Genomic DNA, 16,955 nt, shown 5'->3' on the forward strand with positions numbered 1-16,955 from the left:
ATCTAGAAGTACTCTAGACATGGTTAGATCTGTCATGTGTGTTATCAGATAATATATTAATAGCCATCCTGAAATATATTGATTGTTTCTCTTATTTCAGAGTTAAAGAAGAATTGCAAAAGTAAAATTGCTGCTAGTCAGTGACAGATAGGATTTAGCATCAGATCTGGGTGACACACATCCCAAGTTCTCATCCAGTAAGCTAAGCTGGGCCTTCAGTTGTACATTACAAAGCCTATGTCTTGTGAGTTTGTACCCTACCTAGTTATTGGGTTTTACTGTCAATTACATTTTCTTGTGAAAATGTATCCTAGTGACTAAGAAATCACCCAGCTTGGGAGAGTGCAGGACTTGCATGCCTGAGGCCCCTGTTCTGATCCCCAGCACTGCATGGACCCTAGTGGAGAGCTCTGACTTCTTTCTCTTTCACATTGAAATAAATCTCAAGAAGAACTATCAATCATTGTTTTTAAGAGTATGGGGGGGGGGCGCTAGGATAACTGCATAACTTGTAGCCTCCTTTTGAATCCAGGTACCACATGGGAGGCACTATGACCCAGGGAGGAGTTGTTGTGCCATGGAATAACTCCTTCTCTCTGCCTCTGTCTCCTTTACCTCTTTGCATGAAGATATGGCTTAAAGCAATAAAACCACAGATGTGTAGTGAGGTCCAGGCTCCAAATAAATAAGTAAATGAACGAATGAACCTATCTTTTTCCCCATCTCAATGGGATCAAAAGTGTTCATGTGACTTATTGTGTTCAATGACTTTCATACAGCCATTCAGTCATACCAAGGGGGAACTAAGCTTGAATTGGAATGGATTCTCAATAGTACAGTCTGCCTTGTGATTTTGCTCTCTGCCTCCAGAGTTGATCACCTCAGAGAAAAATCATTCATTCAGCCTGAATCAGATTAACGGACTACCAAACGGAACAGAACTTTGTTATCAAACCCTTAGACCCACAGTAGAGCCACAGTAAGCTTCAGGTTAAATAGCTTTTTTTAAATTTAATTTTATTTATTTATTTATTTATTTATTTATTTATTTATTTATTTTTCCTCCAGGGTTATTGCTGGGCTTGGTGCCTGCACCATGAATCCACCGCTTCTGGAGGCCTTTTTCCCCCCTTTTTGTTGCCCTAGTTGTTGCAGCCTCGTTGCGGTTGTTATTGCCATTGTTGACGTTGCTTTGTTGTTGGATAGGACAGAGAGAAATGGAGAGAGGAGGGGAAGACAGAGAGAGAGGGGGAGAGAAAGATAGACACCTGCAGACCTGCTTCACCGCCCGTGAAGTGACTCCCCTGCAGGTGGGGAGCCAGGGGCTCGAGCCGGGATCCTTACCCCGGTCCTTGTGCTTTGCGCCACGTGCGCTTAACCCACTGCGCCACCGCCCGACTCCCGTTAAATAGCTTTCTTGCCACCAATTCCCATGCCCTCACCCCTGCCGGTAGGGACCAAGGGCTCCTACCATGTAACATGGTGATGTATTCAGTCAACCTAGTGCATCACCGCCCAGCCTAAATTTTCAACACCCTTCATGGGCACAATTATCCCCCTCAGTAACTCATGTCTACACAGAATTACCAAAAGAGTTTTAAATAAAATTACTAATTTGGGGCCTGGGTGGTAGCGCACCTATTGAGTGCATGTATTATAATGCACAAGGACACAGGTTCAAGCCCCAGGTCCCCATCTGCAGGGGGAAAGCTTTGCGAGTGGTGAAACAGTGCTGCAGGTGTCTCTTTGTCTCTCTCCCTATCAACCCCTTTCGTCTTGATTTCTGGCTGTCATTCAATAAATAAAGATTTTTTAAAAATTACTAATATGTCTGGAAAAAATATTACCTCTTGCATTGCTGAAATGTGAGAATGATGCTGTTTAAAGATATTCATTCATTAGTCAATAGTCTGAAAATGTACTGGGGGAAAGATTGGATTTGCTAATGACCAAGATTTAGTTCTAATTATTAATCACAGATTTAATGAGATAACCTGGTATGAGACTGTTGAATCTTTTCCTTGTTTAATAAGTATCTGTTGGTATTATAATTTTCATAAAGGTAAATTTTGTGGAGATTTTTTTGCTTTTTTGTAAGAATATTTTTGAGAGAGAAAATGTATCTGGCAGGAATGAGGGAGAAAAAGAGAGAGAGAGAGAAGGAAAGAAAGGAAGAAAGAAAAGGTAGGAAGAAAGGAAGGAAGGAAGGAAGGAAGGAGAAAAGAAAGAAAGAAAGAAAGAAAGAAAGAAAGAAAGAAAGAAAGAAAGAAAGAGAGAGAGAAGTAGAAGAAAGAATGAATGAATTGCAACCTTTGGGGCTTCAGGCATTTAAGTTCTCTGTTGTAGTCCTAAACTGTGTGTGTGTGTGTGTGTGTGTGTGTGTGTGTGTGTGTGTGTGTGTGTGTGTGTGTGTGTGTGTATGTGTTCCTCCAATATTTGGCCTGGGGAGAAAGCTTAATGGTTATGTAAAGGACTTTTATGCCTGAGGCTCTGAGGTCCCAGGTTCAATCTCCAGCACCACTATAAGCCAGAGCTGAGCAGTGCTCTGATCTTTCTCTCTGTGTATCTTTCTCTCCACATCTTCCTCATTAAATAAAAACTAAAAAGAGACTCTTCAAATAGTTGCAAACAAACAAACAAACAAAAAAGAAGTAAATGCCTTCTGCCTTCTGTTATTACACTCTGTAGATACCAACTTGTTGGTGAAAGTACCAAAGCACCTCATTGTAATAAATTCTACAGCAAAACCCCTTGGAAATTTACAGAGCATTTTATATGCCTTCTCTCATCCAGCTTTTACAACTGCGTGAGTTGTACCTGCTTCGGATTTACATATAGGGACTCAGAGTTAGTGCTCAATACCACAGTTCATAAGCATAGCAGTCAGGGTTTGCCCACTTCTTACTGAAACTCTTGCCTTCTTCTTAATATTGTTGCTTAGGAAGTGAATAGGAAGTCAGAAACATATATAAATATTCCTGTGCTGTGACGTGTTTCGTGATCTAACAAATTAAGAAATTTGTGGTCTGAAAATATTCTCACAGGTTGGCTCTAACTTTCCAAGCAGCAAGTTGTTTCTGTGAGTGCATTATACTTCTAACGTGAAAGAAAAAAATATATATCAGTCTGTTTTCTAGGAATTTTAGAGAATCTCAAGGCAAATGCCAGTGGTATTTGTATAAGCTTTACAAATGTTAGAAAATTTTAGGATAAAATAAACCTTAGAGGAGAGCAAATATACTAAGGAAATATCAAAGCAGTATATTCCACCCTGAGGAACAAATATCTAACATAACATCGTTAAAATGATGTAATTACCTACTTTTACTTAGGGTATAACCAATTATATTTAACTCATTGAATACACATCAAAACGTGTTAATACATGTTAAACATGTTAATACCACTAGTATATACAAAATATACAAAATATAAAAACCTTCTGAAAATATGGATGTGACTTGTATGAAGTTGAGTAAAATTCTAATAAAACATCCAATGTCAATATGAGAATATTAATTTTAAAGAAGCATTAGTCAGATCCAGGCAGTGACACACATGGTTAAGTGCACACATTACAATGTGCAAGGACTTGGGTTCAAACCACTGGTCCCCATCTGCTGGGGGAATGCTTCATGAGTGGTGAAGCAGGGCTGCAGGTGTCTCTTTGTCTCTTTCCTTCTCTGTCTTCCCCTCCCCTCTCAACTTCTCTCTGTCTCTATCCCATAATACATTAATAAATAAAAACAAGTATTTAAAATTATTAAAAATAAAGTGTTAGCAATTATTTATTAATACTTGCGGGAACTGAAGCACCTCTTTTTTTATCTTGTGGTTTTTTTATTAGGGATTTAATTGTTGTTTTCGACGGGTTATGTTGTTTTCGCCGGGCTGGCTTCATGGGCGGGTAACAGACGACTAGGGACTCATGGTTGAGCTGTAGGCAGTATCTCTTTATTCATGCAGGACGCAGCACAATCTAAGACGAACTAAGCTAAATTCAAGTACCCTAAAACTCACAATGCTGTCTTTATATATACTTGCCAAGTAGGGTGGAAACAGGATGTGACTGACATAGAGAGGGTGGAGAGAAAAGTGACTGGTGAAAATCAGGGTGTGATAAAGAAGGGATCAGGGTGTGACAAGGAGGGGGCGGAGCAGGTGAGAATCCTATCACTGAACCACCAATGCCCTGGAGGGAGGGTGGTGCTTGTTAACAGTGGTTATGTAAATAGAATGCAGTGGTTATGTAAATAGAATAGTATTAAGCAGGGGGGATTTAAACCAAATGAAACAGAAGGGGTCTCATGCATACCAACATTTAATAATTATCAATAAGATTGTGGGATAAGAGAGGTCCAATTCCATATAATTCCCACCACTAATGTTCCATATCCCATCCCCATGGAAGCTTTCCTATTCTTTATCCCTCTGGGAGTATGGACCCAGGGTCATTGTGGGATGCAGAAGGTGGAAGGTCTGGCTTCTGTTAGTGCTTCTCCACTAGACATGGGTGTTGGCAGGTTGTTCCAGACCCCCAGCCTGCCTCTCTCTTTCCCTAGTGGGGCAGAGCTCTGGGGAGGTGAGGTTCCAGGACATATTGGTGAGGACATCTGCCCAGGGAAGTCAGGTTGGTGTCAAGTTAGCATCTGCAACTTAGTGGCTAAAAAAACATTAAGATATAAAGCAGAATAATTTGTTTAATAATCAGGAAGTGAAAGATAAGAGTATAGCAGATGAGATTTGGGGTATTCATGTGAGAAAAAGCTGAACAGTCTCTTTTAGATATATTCCAAGGGACCCATAACTTTACTAATTTTTGCCCGAGCCTGACAGTGGAAGGACCTCTGTATTATGGTCTTTGTTTTATGAATATATGCGATGCCCAGCTAGACGTATCATATATTCATAAAACTAGACAGCCTGAAGATAAGGTTGGCAAGATATATCACTGGATAGCATACTTGCTCTGTGACATGTGTGATCCAAGCTTGAGCTCAACACTTAGGAAATGGAGGAGTCTTCTGTGATGCAGACTCTCAGCTTCTGTCTATCCCTATATGTCGTTTTGTGCCAAGGGGAAGAAAGAGAGGAGGTCCGGAGTGAAGAGGGAACACAAATCTTTATTTGCGCTGGCACCTCAGAGTTGGGTGCAAGAGAAGCAGGTTGGGCCACGTGGAGGTAGCGAAAATGGCTGCCTCATGCAGTAACCTTTCCTGCATCTAAACACTGAAGTGAAGTGCCGACAAGAGAGAGAGGTGTGGAAGAAGAAGGGCTTTTATAGGAGCTGCTTTCACAAGAATGGGAAAGGGGAGGAGTAAGCATAGCACTCCAGGATAGGATAATAACTCTTGTGAGAATGGGAGGGGGGAGGAGTGACCAAAGCACTCCAAATATTACGGGGAAATAGACAATGCCCTAAGGGCACAACATGGTGGAACAGGCACTCTGAGAATGTCCCAACTCTTGCAGGAACTAGCAGTAGCCTGAGGGGACAACATGGCAGATGTGACTGCATCTGCACAATTTCCCAGCATCTCACATATATATATATGAAATATGGACTCACAGCAGTTCAATCCAAATGAGAAATTATTATTATTCACCAAAATTATTCTATCTCATGGAATCCTGTTCTCTGTTCTCGCAAATACAACTGGACCTAGTGACTTTCTTCACAGAAAGAGAGCTCTGTTGAGCTCATGGGGCATTTCTTGTAGTGTTAAGTTCCACAGAGACTTTGGACTCCATCTTAGTCACATTTTCTTCTCTTTCTCAGGAGCCTAATTGGAGGAAGCCAGCTGCTATGGGGCGAGTGACCAAGAGGACAAAGCCGACATATCTGGTCAGTGAAGAAGGATCTTGGGCATTCCACCAGCTGGGTGAGTAAACTTGGGTATAAATCTCTCCACAGATGAGAGAGTGGATATGACCAGTAACCACAATCCCAGCTGATACTTTGATTAAACCCTCATGAGGGACAGCAACCCATAAAGAGAATTGAGCTAAGTCAAACTTAGATTCTTGGCAGTGAGTTACTGTATGTCTTTTATTCAGTCTCTTAAGTCTGGAAATAATATGTTTCCTACCACAGTGGAATAGTAAGCCATGTGATATGTTTTGTCTCCACAAGATCTTAAGTAAGGTTTTTTTTTTTTCCTTTTGTTGCTCTTGTTGTTCATCATTATTGTTGTTATTATTGGTTTTGGTATTGCTATTTTTGTTGTTGGATAGGACAGAGGTAAACTGAGAGTGGAGGGGAAGACAGAGAGGGGGAAGGTAAGATAGACTCCTGCAGGCCTGCTTCACTGCCTGTGAAGTGACCCATCCCCCTGCAGGTTGAGAGTTGGGGTTCGAACTGGGATCCTTTTACTGGTCCTTGTGCTTCACACCATGTGCGCGTAACCTGCTGTGCCACTGATCAGCCCCTTAACTAAGATTTTTAAGTAAATATTACACAGAAAAGCCAAACCTTGGTGACATGAAATGGACATATGGATACAGAGAATAAAGAACCATAGTGGTATCTTGTTTTTTTTAAGATTTATAATTTTTTTTCCTTTCTGATTTGATAGAAGGTTAGACAGAGAGGGAGGTAGAGGTACTTGCAGCCATGTTCCAGGGCTTGTGAAGCTTCCTCATTGCAGGTGGGGACTGGGGACTTGAACCTGGATCTTTATACACAGTAATCTGTGTGCCCTACCATGTAAGTCAGTACCCAGGCCCTATGCCCTATTCATTTATTTTGATGAAAGAAGGGGAGAGGAAGGGGGGAAGAGGGAAGGAGGGAGGAAAGAGGGAGGAAGGAGGGAAAGAGAGAGATAAGACCACAAATCAGCTCTGATATATGGCAGTGCAAGGAATTGAAGCAAGGACCACCCGAGCCTTACGTATGGAAGTTACATTGAATTTTTTTTTTTAATTTTTATTTTTAAAAAGGAAACATTGACAAAAAACACAGGCTAAGAGGCTACTTGCAACCACAAGTCAGAGCCGAGCAGTACCCTAGTTTAAAAAAAAAAGTGGGATCCAGGTGGTGGCATACCTGGCTGAGTGCACATGTTAAAATGCACAAGGATCCAGTTTCAAACCCCCAACCCCCTACCTGCAAGAGGAAAGCTTCACGAGTGGTGAAGCAGGCTGCAGGCATCTCTCTCTCCCCTTCCCTCTGGATTTCTCTCTGTCTTTATCCAATAAATAATACAATAAAAATCATTAAAGTATATGTTTATCTGATCTGATATCTTGATCTTTTTCCCCTAAAGACCTGGAAAAATAAGTGAATATCACCTAAAATTTTACCAATTACTCATAAAGATAGATAATGTTACTGTGGAATGTAACTAAACCAGTTAGAACTTCGAGAACTCAGACAATGTCTGGGAAATACAAAACAAACTTCCCAAATAATTTTCTGAGAATAGAGCAGTAATTCAGATTATTGGGTCAAAGCAGTAGTTTGCAGTCTTTTATTGTATATGAAAAGAACATTGAGTGATTGTAATTTGAAAGGTTTATCCTTCAAAAAAGTCCTAACTTCCTCCATGAAGCAGACAGCATTCATTTTACAATGCAAAGCAATTGCAGATAATCACACAATTATTTTTACAGGGAGAAAAAAAGTTCACAATGAAATAGCCAAAATACAATTCAATTAGCAGTAAAAGTGTGTGTGTGTGTGTGTGTGTGTGTGTGTGTGTGTGTGTGTGTGTGTGTGTTGGGGAGGGGGGTGTATAGTGTATGAACCAACCACTGTGATGGTCTGTGAGAGAGATTTTCTGGGAGAGGAAGCTTGGTCTCTGGCTTCCCAGGCAGCATCCATTTGCAGGGAGGGAAGGGTAACTTCTCAAGTCCAGTGGGTATCTCAGATGAGGATGAGCTGAAGATTAAATGTGTACCATATTTCAAATATATGTTATCAGGGCCACCACATACTGAAATTAAGCAAGGCTGGGATGAGGAGACAACATAATGGTTCTACAAAAGACTCTCATGCCTGAGGCCCAAAGTCCCAGCTTCAGTCGCCAGCACCACCATAACACAGAGCTGAACAGTACTCTAGTATCTCTCTCTGTGTATATTTTTCTGTCTGTATTTCTGTCATTATAAAGAAATAAATATGAGGTCAGGAGGCAGCACACCTGGCTGAGTACACAGGTTACAATGCTTAAGGTGCCAGGTTCAAACCCCTGGATCCCACCTGCAGGGGGAAAGCTTCACAAGTGGTGAAGCAAGGCTGTAGGCATCTCTTTCTCTCTCCCTCTCTATCTCCCATCCCCTCTGGATGTCTCTGTTTCAATACAATAAATAAAATAAAATAGTAAAAAAATAAAATATTTTTAAAAAGAAATTTAAAAAGGAAGAAAGAAATTAAGCAAGGCCTCTCAAATACCCAGGCTTTAATCTTGGCTTTTTTTTTTTCTGTCAGCATCTTCTAAGGAAGTCACTGGTGGGGGTTGGTCATAGTGCAGCAGATTAAGTGCACATGGCATGAAACACAAGGAGAGGTGTAAGGATCCCTGTTCAAGCCCTCAGCTCGGCTCCCCACGTGTAGGGGGGGTACTTCATAGGCTGTGAAGCAGGTCTGCAGGTGTCTATCTTTCTCCCCCCCCGTCTTCCCCTCCTCTCTCCATTTTTCTCTGCCCTAGCCAACAACAAGGATGTCAATAACAATAATAATAATAACCACAAGAAGGATAAAACAACAAGGGCAACCAAAGGGGGGTGGGAAATAGTCTCCAGGAGCAGTGGATTCTTAGTACAGACATTGAGCGTCCCAGCAATAACCCTGGAAGCAAAAAAAAAAAGTCACTGATTTGGGACTGGGCAGTGACACACTGGTGCTGGTTAAATGCACATATTAGCATGCAGGACTTGGGCTCAAACCCCTGCAGGGGAAATGCTTCAAAAGCAGTGAAGCTGGTTTGTATATGTCTCTCTTTCTCTCCCTCTCTCTATATCTCCTTCCTCTCTCAATTTCTGTCCTATCTAATAATAAAAAAAAAGAAAGTAAAAGGAAAAGAAAAATATAGCTACCTGGAGTGGTGAATTTGTATTGTTGGCACCAAGCCGGGATAACCTAGGTGGCAAAAAAAAAGTTACTGGTTTAAATTGAAATGCCCTTGTGATTGTTAAGTTTTGCTTCTGACCGTACCCATTACAAACTGAGGCCGACACAGGAAATAGATGAAGTTGAAGTATTTATTCACACAAGCACATAGAATCGCCATTATTGCAAACTTACACATGTTAAAGACACAGAAACTGACACACACAGGGACCTCAGGAGAGCTGAGGGTCCCCCCACCCAAGCCAGAGTGACAAAAGTGGCCCTGTTGCTTGAGAGAGAGAGAGAGAGACCCAGAATTGTCAAACCCATGCCTGTTTATAATGGTCAGGAACAGGATGGTCACTCTTATCTAAAGCTGCAGAAGGGCAAAGGGGCATCTTGTGAGTTCATTCTATCCCTTATCTAAGTTAGACGTTCCAGACTTCATGGCGCCAAAAACAAAGTGGATAAACAGAAGCGGAATGAGCAGGTTAATTTCAGACTTACAGACAGCAACCCCAGGATTTGCCATCTCACCCTTTAACAAGCAGGAGTTAGCATAACTGAGTCATCGAAAAAGCAGGTCGGCTTTGGGCATATACCAAGGGAGGGGAAGTTTCTCAACATCTGAAAGACCAGGTGGTTTCTGCCTGCGGCCACCTGACTCTAAAAAAAAGTGGAGAACTTTTTGTTTGTCACTAGATTCTATTCATTCTCTGAAAACCCTTGAAAACTAACAAAATCACCTGATTGTCATTAACATGGGACATAATAGAAGAATGATATGATGTTGTGAGGTCAGATTCCAAAAGTATTTGAATGGGATGTATGATTTACAAAACATTTCTCTCTGCATTTTTTTTTTTTTTTACTTACTTGACATTTGTGTGAAGTGCATTTGAGCAACCTAAGCTTTTTTTTTTTTTCTTTTCCTTTTATTTATTTTTATTGGGGGATTAATGGTTTACAGTAATTTTTATTAGTGGTTTTAGTAATGATTAACAAGATTGTAAGATAACAATTCCACATAGTCCCCACCACCAGAGTTCCATATTCCATCCCCTCCACTAGAAACTTCCCTGTTTTTTATCACTCTGGAAGTACGGACCAGAGATCTTTATGGGGTGCAGAAGGTAGGAGATCTAGCTTCTGTAAATTGCTTCTATGCTGGGCATAGCCTCTGGCAGGTTGATCCATACCCCTAATACTCTATAGTATTTTTTTTGTAGAAATTTAACTTTTTAATTATAAATCTGTTTTACTTTTATTTTAATTTCTTTATGGGGGAATTCATGTTTTACATTCAACAGTAAATACAATAGTTTGTACATGCATAACATTTCCCAGTTTTCCATATAGCAATACAACCCCTACTTGGCCCTCTGTCATCCTTTTTGGACCTGTATTTCCCACCTCCCACCCCCACCCCAGTGTCTTTTACTTTGGTGCGATACACCAATTCCAGGTCAGGTTCTACTTGTGTTTGCTCTTCTGATCTTGTTTTTCAACTTCTGCCTGAGAGTGAGATCATCCCATATTCATCCTTCTGTTTCTGAGTCTTATTTCACTTAACATGAATTTTACTTTTTTAAAAAAGTATTTGTCATTGACAGTTGGTTATAAGATTGTAAAATCACAGTATATAATTCCACACCACACCCACCACCAAAGTTCTGTATCCTCACTGACCCAAAGATAGCCAGCCAGCCATAGTTCTATTCCAAACAGCAGCAACCTACATTTATAGATAGGAAAAAAAAAAAAATCTAAATTTAGAAATGATGAGCTCAATCTCCTCCAATTTACACAACAAATATGAAACATACCAACACTGTTTGCCAGATCTCATTATTACCCACTGATGTTTAAATTTAATACCAGGTGGCCTGGCCAGTGAAATTACATAGTGGACTGAGAGATCCCCAGAAATAGAAACCAGAGAATTCTCTGAGATATCCATACTTCTTTTTCCCCTAGAATTATATCTACCAACTATATCTTCATCATATTCATCCATACAAACTTTTGTTCAAGATTGAGCTAGCCCTTGAATTATAATGTCACACTGAAAACATGTCCATCCAGTTCCCAACCCGGTGGCTGCTTGGCTGATTTATATTGTCTTACTTGTTGTTTTGTTACTTTTGTTTTTGTTTTTTAACCAGAGCACTACTCAGCTAAGGTTTACAACTCAGGTTTATAGTGTTGGTCCGGATTGAACCTAGGACCTTTAGTGCCTCAAGCATGATAGTCTTTTTGCATAGCCATTATGCTATCTCCCCATCCCACTGCTTTATATTTCTTTCTTAGGCTTCTTGGAATACATTGGGTAACAATAGGGAAATTTAACATGATGTCTGTCACAGAGTTAGTTTCACAAGGAAAATGTATTTTATTTTTCTTCTCTGGGTTGTTTTTATGTTTTTAAATTAGGTTTACCATAATAGAGTTTACATACATTCAAATTTGCCTAAATTCACACCTTCCTCCTTCCTTCCTTCCTTCCTTCCTGCCTGCCTGCCTGCCTGCCTGCCTTCCTGCCTCCCTGCCTCCCTGCCTTCCTGCCTTCCTGCCTTCTTTCCTTCTTTTTTTTTTTTTCCTCTTTCTTTCCAGAACACTACTTAACTTTAGCTCCTGGTGAAGGGCTTGAGGTGTATGTCTGTGTGTGTGTGTGTGTGTGTGTGTGGGGGGGGGGGTGTTGAATTTAGGATTTGATTTTGGAGCCTCAGACATGAAAGTCTCTTTTGCATAGCCATTATGCTATCTAATCCCTCCCTTACCTTTGTTTCTAAAGAGACACATCTTCAGTAAATAGCTGTGGAGCCAATGAAATAGTTCACTTATTGTGGTGCTTTGTGAAAGACACCAAGTTCAAGCCCCAGCTCCCACCTCATTGAAGAAAGCTTGGTTGCTGTGGTCTCATTCTCTCTCTCTCTGTCTCTCTCTCTCTCTCTCTCTGTCTCTCTCTCTCTCTCTCTCTCTGTCTCTCTCTCTCTCTCTCTCTCCATCTCTGTCTTAACAGTAGCTGTGGGAGGTACTGGAGGATTGTCTGGCAGTGTATGTTTAAGTATATACTTATTTTTATTTTTTTAAGATTTATTTTATCATGGATTTTTTTTTATTAGGGAATTAATGTTTTACATTCAACAGTAAGTACAATAGTTTGTACATGCATAACATTCCCCAGATTCACATATAACAATACAACCCCCACTAGGTCCTCTGGATCCTTCTTGAATTTTATTTATTTATTTATGAGAAAGAAAGGAGGAGAGAGAAAAAGAACCACGTATCACTCTGGTACATGTGCTGCCAGGGATTAAAGTCAGGACCTCATACTTGAGAGTCCAGTGCTTTAGCCACTGAGTCATTTCCTGGACCAATTTAAGTATATAGTTAAAAACAAAACAAAATAACCTGTCACACTGTTTTAAAAAATATCTCTACCGGGGGTTTGGCGGTGGCACATGGATTAAGTGCACATATTATTAAGTGTGAGTACCCACACAAGGGTCCCTTTTCGAGCCCCTGGCTTCCCATCTGCAAGGGGTTGCTTCATAAGTGGTGAAGCAGGTCTGCAGGTGTCTCTCTTTCTCTCCCCCTCTGTCTTCCCCTCCTCTCAAATTCTCTCTGTCCTATCCAACAACAACCACAACAATGGGAAAAAAAAAAGATGGCCACCAACAGGAGTGGATTCATAATGCAGGCACTGAGCCCCAGCAATAACCCTCAAGGCAAAAAACTTAAAAGATCAAAAAATATTATATATATATCATTTTGCATTTCCTACCAGAAATGACTGAGAGTTCCAGCTACTCCTCCTTTTCATAAGAACTTGTATTGTCTGCTTTTTTTTTTTTTAAGTCATGGTAGTTAGTATACAATAGAGCTTGAAGTTAATCAGCATCTACCCCCAAAATTAGTTATGTTAGGCATATTTTATAAACTTCTGGGCATAAGCATTCCATGTTCGGCGACTTTTGAAATATATTCTCCATTTTAAAATAGAACCTTTCTAAGCATATAGTTTGAAGAGTTTTTATATTTTTTATTATATTCATTTATTTATTAGATAGAGATAGACATAAATCAAGAGAGAAAGGGAGAGACAGAGAGACACCTGCAGCCCTGCTGCATCACTTGCAAAGCTTTCCCCCTGCAGGTGGGGACCAGGGACTTGAACCTGGGACTGCGTGCACATTTTGACATGTGTGCTCAACCAGGTACACCATCACCCGGCCCTAGTTTGAAGACTTCTTTTGTGTACTAACAAAAGTATGTTTACCAGATACATTTTACAAGTATTTTTGTTTCACTATATAACATATATATATATATATATATATATATATACTTTTATATATAATTTTGGTAGTAGTATATTTCCAAGAGAAGAAGAATTTGTATGGTTTTTGAAATTAAATGATTCAATATAGTTTTATAGAGTTTGGTTTTGTTTCCCAAGAGATTTTTTGTTTTACTCTGTATTGACAGCAATGCCTTTTTTGCTTCCGTCTAGAAGTCTCCCATGTTAGATTTTATATATATATATGTATGACATTTTTTATTTAAGATCAAAATATTTTATTTATGTATATTTTTTGTTCTCATTTGTTTATTTTACTTTTTCACCACTCCCGTCTCCAAGGGTCTGTGCCCCCACCCCAATATATAACCACTCTAGTTCTCCCACAGTCTTGAAAATAGGTTGACACAATTTTCACATTTGTATATTCAGTTGTCTATGTTCCGCATATGAGTGAAACCATTCTATAATTGTCCTTCACCCCATAGCTTGCTTTATTAAGCATCGTTTTCTCCAATTCCATTCACTTTATTCCAAAGGACATAATACCATCCCTTTTTGAGTGGTGAAGCAGGTCTGCAGGGATTTCTCTTTTCTCCCTCTCCATCTCTCCTTGCTGTCTCAATTTTACTCTGTCTCATCAGATCAAATAAACAAATGAATATTATATATAAAAAAATAAACTAAAAAAGAGACCATAGATGGGACTTGAGATGACTAAGCTAAGTGACAGAAGAGCAAGTCTGGATAGCTTTACTCATGTGTAGAATATTTTTAAAGCGAATTAACAAAAAGAACAAAAGGCAGTACAGACAACTGGAACAACAGAGTGGTGGTCACCATAGGGAGGGAGGGAAGAGCTGGTAGATGAGACCAGTTTGTTTTGGATGCCAGGGTCAAAGCTAGAAGCTTCTAAGTGAGAAGGCCAGCCTGTCTTCTACTACTGAGTTACATCTTAAGCTGATGAGCTCAGTTTGAAAGTAGCAAATGAAATTAGAACTTGGGTGTGGCGAGAGTAATGTGTCATTTATTGTGTCATTTATTGAGGTAGAGAAACATACAGTATTATAAACACAAGGTCAATGTCGCAAGCAAGGAATTAGAGCAAGGACTCACTTGGAAAGCGTGATGGGGTTAAGCAATAATTCTTTACTTATTTTAGATACCAGAGAAGGGTCAGACAATTCACACAACACACAGTCAGCCAGATACCTCTCCTTACTAGTAGCTTGTTCACCGGGAAGGCTCACGATGTAGCCCCCAACTGCTGTGTTGCTGGACTGGAGGTCCTTTGTCTGCTGGCATGACCCAACCAGAGCGAGGGGCTCTGGAAGCTGGGGAAGCGGTTACTTAGCCTAGCCACGTGTGCTTAAGTCTAGCAGCACCAGGAGCATCCCAGTCAGTAACGGTGGAAGTGCTTCATGGAGCTGGTTTCTGAGCCTCTACTGAGACTTAGGGTGCCTCTGGTTTCAAAGTTACATCTCCATTGGCCAATCAGGTTCGGGTTGACGGCTTATCCTATGTGTACATATGTTTCTGTCTTTATCACACTATGCAGATGCACTATGGTTACTATAGTTACTAGGGTTACATGTTCACTACAGTCAATTTTAAAAAAAAAGCACAGAGAAGACAATGAAACGTTGTTACAAGTTGTTTTGCTGGTGGAAAAAATCCATCTCTTGTATACATTCACTGGGACTTAGGAGTTGTACACACACACACACACACACACACACACACACACACACACACACACACACTCACTCACCAGTGTCCTATTTATTCTCCACTACGCGCCCATGGGAATGCATTCTCTTCTGCTTTGCTTCCCTGAGATTCTGTGCCCATAGGTTTCTACTAGGCAATTCTTATTTTAATGGTGTTAGGGGACACTCTGAATTTCAACCAGATTTGAGACCCCATTATACTTCCCATTCGTGCCAACCCTGTTGTGCATTCACTTACTTATTGTTATTCAAAGAAAAACAGAATGATATAAACAAACATATGTTAATGCACCATGATGTGAATATATGCTCATCGTTCTTTGAATTCTAAATACAGACAACACATCATGAATATTCATAATGCAGTTAACTCGGTTGTATCTTCCTATTTGCCTTGAAAATTAGTGGGGAATAAACGGAACCACCATGCATACAAATTCTGACTACTTGCTTTCCACATCTCTTTTGCTTTGCAGGCCTATTTAGCTTCTGTTATACTTGTTGGCTTTTCTGGGAAATATTTTAAGTGGCAATCAGACAATATGATGTAAATACATGTTGGATATGTAATCCAGAATTCCATGCCACAAGAGAAGAGATTGCAAACTTAAAGAAAATGTGTCAGTGAGCATGAGTGCATCAGCAGAGGGCAGGTGGTGTCTTCTCATGACTGTTAAATGTCCCAGAGTAATGGCGGCTTTCCGCAAATTGATAAGACTGACTTAATTCTGACACGGGGTAAAGGCTGTCAAGTGGACCAAAGACTAGCTCAAAGAACATTTTTATGGGGCAAGACAGTGTGACCTGGTTAAACACTCACATTACAATGCACAAGGATCCAGGTTCAAGCCCCTGGTCTGTACCTGTGGGGGGCCGGGGGGTGGGGGGGAGCCTCATGAATGGTGAAGCAGGGCTACAGGTGTCTCTCTGTCTCTTTCCCTCTCTATCTCCCCCTCCTCTCAATTTCTGTCTATCTCCATCCAATAATAAATAAAAATATTAATACATTAAAAATGAAGGGATGTTCTTTTCAATGGCCAGACTAAAATATAAGTTATTACCTAGTTTTGATGTTTTATATATTTAATGCCCAGGACGTTAAACTTCAAACTTCCTTTGGATAATTTACTATACAGTCTTGTGGTTTCTTTTTAATTTTTTATCTTTACTTATTTATTGGATAGAGACTATCAGAAATTGAAAGGGGATAGGATGGAAGATAGAGAGGAAGAGAGACAGAGAGATGCCTGTAGCCCTGCCTCACCACTTGCAAAGCTTGCCCCCTGCAGGTGGGGGCCGGGGCTTGATCCCAAGTCCTTATGTGTCTAGACTTATTAGTCTAGTGGTTTCCTGATGAGTCAGAGAATATATTGAAAAATCATACAATTTCATCTTAACATATCTCGTAGCTGACTGTACTGACTCTAAGTTTATTCTAAATTATTTTTATAGGAAGAGTCTTCAGACCATTTATTTCACTGAGTACTTTATATATAATCTTTGATAAGATAATTATCATGTATCTTTCTTAACCTTCTCAGAACCAATATGTTACAGTGATTGAAGTTTAGTTAGGATTAACAATCTATCTGCTACTGCCACCTATAGTAAACATCAAAGAGGAAATATTTTTTAAAATCATTCAGTTAGCACTTTAATGGACAGAGTAACAAGAATAAAACGTAGGTTGTGGGCGGGGAAGACAGCATGATGGTTATGCAAACAGACTCTCATGCCTGCGGCTCCAAAGTCCCAGGTTCAATCCTTCGCACCACCATAAACCAGAGCTGAGCAGTGCTCTGGTGTTTCTCTCTGTCTCTCTCTCCCTCTCTCTGTCTCTCTCCCTCTGCATCTCTCTCAAAAAAAAAAA

The sequence above is a fragment of the Erinaceus europaeus genome, chromosome 7 (genome assembly GCF_950295315.1).
Source record: "Erinaceus europaeus chromosome 7, mEriEur2.1, whole genome shotgun sequence".
In the NCBI taxonomy this organism is placed as follows: Eukaryota; Metazoa; Chordata; class Mammalia; order Eulipotyphla; family Erinaceidae; genus Erinaceus; species Erinaceus europaeus.